General features: G+C 40.5%; 1 long non-coding RNA gene across 1 annotated transcript; it reads left to right on the top strand.

Moving 5' to 3' along the window:
• Positions 1 to 253: 253 nt before the first annotated feature.
• LOC124971723 (uncharacterized) lies at positions 254 to 2,969 on the top strand. The gene is made up of 3 exons (XR_007106336.1): positions 254 to 332; positions 1,706 to 1,831; positions 2,854 to 2,969. It is a non-coding gene; the product is annotated as an uncharacterized LOC124971723 (long non-coding RNA).
• The last annotated feature ends 910 nt before the right edge of the window (positions 2,970 to 3,879 follow it).

Below are 3,879 nucleotides of genomic sequence, written 5' to 3' on the forward strand. Positions count from 1 at the left end.
TGTGGGAAAAAAAGAGTTGCTAATACCAGCTGCCAAAACCTTAGATGCTGAGGGCTTTAGCAGTATCACAGGAGTCTTTGGAACTCCAAGATTCAAAAAGTGGGTGTTCCACTCAGAGCATTTAGTATTCCTTCTGCCTGGGATGTTCTTCCTCCGGGAAATCACATGGTTTGCTTCCTCATTTCCTCAAGGCCTGCTCAACCATCATCTTAAAAAATGGCCTTCCTTGATCATCCTGAATAAAATTTCCCCGCAGGTCACCGTGGTACAAGCTCAGCAAGGACAACCAACTGGCACTCTTCAGAATACTACACCCGTCCGTGAGAAAGAAGGTGAGGGAGCATGTGCAATTCGAGGTGAATCAAGAGGGGAAAAGCGTGCCTGCTGGGGACAAAGGGCATGCGTCACGTTTTATTGTGAAATACAAGTAACAGGTCCAAAATAAAATGTTAGAAAGGGATCTTAAATGTTGCCTGAAAGTTGGCTGGAAAAGGGAATGGGCTACAATTTCCCGCCAGTTACTGCCCACTCCGGTAATGCACTTTGCCTTTTCCCCAAGACCTATCTGTTGTGTTTGAAAAACATAATCCATGATAGAGCACCAGTGTAATAAACACAAGGAAACCATGGTACTGTCTTTGATTTGAATCACAAATGTGTACACTATGTCCAGAGTTAAAATCGGTTTCCTTGGAACATTGTTGTTTGCCCCTTATCCTAATTGCATCAGATATACTGATATAACAAAGCTCTTAATACCGAATCCTTTAAGTTTCAGATATCGTGACCTTTTACAGTGCCACTGTATCTTGTTAAAGTAACAGTGAGGAAATGCAGTATTTTAATTATAATCTGTACTGTAATTTCCCCAGCTGTCATAGGACCATTTTCTGCACCAGGATCCAGTCCTGGAAGATGCCTTTCATTTACTTGTCATGTCTATTCAGTGTCTCTGTCTCCCTCTCTCTCTCTCTCTGTCTCTCTCTCTCTCTCCTGGGTATTAAACCTAGGGGCACTCAACCACTGAGCCACATCCCCTGCACTTTCCAACTTTTATTTTGAGACAGGGTCTCGATAAGTTGCTTAGGGTCTCACTGAGTAGCTGAGGTGGGCATTGAACTTGCAATCCTCCTGCCTCAGCCTCTGGAGCCCCTGGGTATTTGATCTCCTTTAACCTAGATCTGTTCTCCTCTCTTTGCTTTTTATGATATTGCAAAGTTGCCAGAATTCAGACTACTGGTCTGGAAGAATGTTTGCCCGTTTTCATTTAAAAAATAAACTTGTGGGGCTGGGGAGATAGCTCAGTTGGTAAAGTGCTTGCCTTACAAGCACAGGGCCCTGGGTTTGATCTCCAGCACTGCAAAATAACTAACTATCTATCTAAATAAATAAATAAATAAACTTGTTCTTAGAGAATATGCATTTTTTATTAGTTGTTCATGAACCTGTATTTGTTTATTTACATGCGGTGCTGAGATTTGAACCCAGTGCCTCACACATGCTAGGCAAGTGCTCTACCACTGAGCCACAACTCCCACCTCTAAGAAAGAAACTTTTCAAATGATTCTCTTGGACTTCTTATTGTTCACATTTATTACTGCAATAGCCTAACGACTTTAATTTCCTAACCTGAGGAGGTGAATATTGTTGACTCATTCATATGTCATGTTTTAGAGCCTAAAAAAATGACCTTTTTATTTGCAAGGGTCGGGCCCGGAAGCCAGTCAGCAGGAAGTAGCTCTCCAAAACACGGAGGGTAAACCTAGAGGTGAATCCGAAGTCAAGAAAGTGATTGCGGTATGCCTGAAGCCTGTTACGGTGCCGGATCCAGGTATGTGTGCCATTATGAAGGCAAATCATGGGATTTCAATGTTCCACAATATCATCTATTTAATAATGTGGAGGAAACATTGCTGCTTCTCTAATACCAGACTTCACCCATGAAGATTCTTTGAAAGGTAGCTCAGACCCCAAATGCCTGTCTTAGGCTGCTCGAGACAGAAACAACTTAGGTCAAAACCATATTAAATTGTGAAAACTGAAAGCATTTTCTTAATTTAGCCAGCAGCTAGTAGCTAAACCTCCTGTGATGAACGCCTGCTTTTCACAAATACAAAAAGCTTGTGGGATGAACATTAGTTTACACTGATGTCAGCCGTGATAGTGATAGTGATAGTGATGGCTTAAAACTACTGGGGCCTTGGCATTTCTTGTGCAATCTGGATAGATTGAGCAGAGGCATTCTCCCTGTGTCCACCTGCCAGGACAATGGACGAAGATGAGGTCAGACCCTGCTTTAAAACAACTACCTAAGAGCTAAAATAGTCCAAAGAATTCTTTTTGCACTTTTCTACAATAGGAATGAAGCAAATGCAACACTAGCCTTTCTGTACATTTCACGTCAGCTCCATCAGCTATTCCAATTGTGACGATGCTCTTTTAACTCTCTTGAACTTAGAATATTATTTCAAGTCAAAATATGTAAATGATTCTTATTTTTAAATTCCCTTTGCTTTAAATCACTTGTTGTACGGTTACAGGACTCATGTACGCTTCTGGCTCTCAACTCCAAATTTCCTTTGACGGTTCGTCTGATTCAAAACGTTCTGAACTTGAAGAATCACTTACATTTCCCTATACCACCAGAAGGAGGGTGGGGTTTTTAAAATGCTGTTAATACCCCTGAAAATCCACCTTCAAATTCTATACAGAGGTTAAGAATATAAGGCAGAAGGTTTCTGCTTTAGTCCATTTTATAAAACATAGCCTTTGGTGCCATTTGAAGGAATCTTCAGTGTTCTCTGTGTGAAGTTCTGCTATGTAATATCCCCCACTGTTCTGTTTATGTTATAGGTAAAGGCAGCCACAGCTTTAAATGAAGACAGGCCGCAGCCATGCACATTGCTGTCTCTATATCAGATGATTCGCTGTTAAATTGCTCACAATAAAATGTTGCAATTTCCTGCAAAGCTTTCTTGCTTGCACGTGTTTGATCAATGGATTCCTGGTATTTGGGGCTATAGGAAATTATATCCTTTGACATTTTAAATTTATTTTGGGGAGATATTAGGCCAGTTTTGCTAATTGATTTTGTTACACATAAACCTTGTCTGATGTCCTCACTCATTTCAAAACTTTATCTCTAGATCCTTTTGGATCGGCATCTAGACCTACAATAGACCGGCATCTATTTCACCTTTGAAAGATAACACTTGTGTTTCTTCCATAGGAAATATGAAATGATCCCTCCACTTCTCATTTTGCCAATAAAATTTTGAAAAAGAACTGAGAAGGGTGGAAGTCCTTGTCTTATTCCTGACAGAATGTGGAATGTTTTGTACCTTTCACAATGATATTTACTGTGTTTTTGTGAAAGGTACACAATTGATCAGAATGAAGAAGAAGTTCTGTTTAGTCCTCGTTTCTTCAGAAGATTTGTCTTGAATGTCTGTTGAATTGCATCAACCATTTAGCGTGCATCCGTGGAGGAAATCACAGGGTTGTTTTCCTCCTTTAAGCTGTTAATGGTGGGAGTTACATTGATAGGTTTCTGTTTGTGTGTCTCACCTCCCTTTGCCTCTTCACCCCCACCAACTACCACACCTTCTGGAAAATCTCATTTTGCAAGAAAGGACCATATTCAGTATCCATCCTGCTAATGGAATGGTATGACATTATTAATATAGGCTTTGGGATATTTCTCTGATCCCAAAATGATGAAAGTATATGGTCCAAATAAAAACGGGACCAAATGTAGACTTGTGGATTTCCCTCAAGATCCGCGAGAGACCCATAGGTTGTGGAATCAGCTAAAAAAGCATTAGGTCCTTAAAGAGAAGAGAAATTATAGGACCCCGAGGTACATGCTGAGAAAAAAAT

This window comes from Sciurus carolinensis, chromosome X (genome assembly GCF_902686445.1).
Source record: "Sciurus carolinensis chromosome X, mSciCar1.2, whole genome shotgun sequence".
Classification (NCBI taxonomy): domain Eukaryota; kingdom Metazoa; phylum Chordata; class Mammalia; order Rodentia; family Sciuridae; genus Sciurus; species Sciurus carolinensis.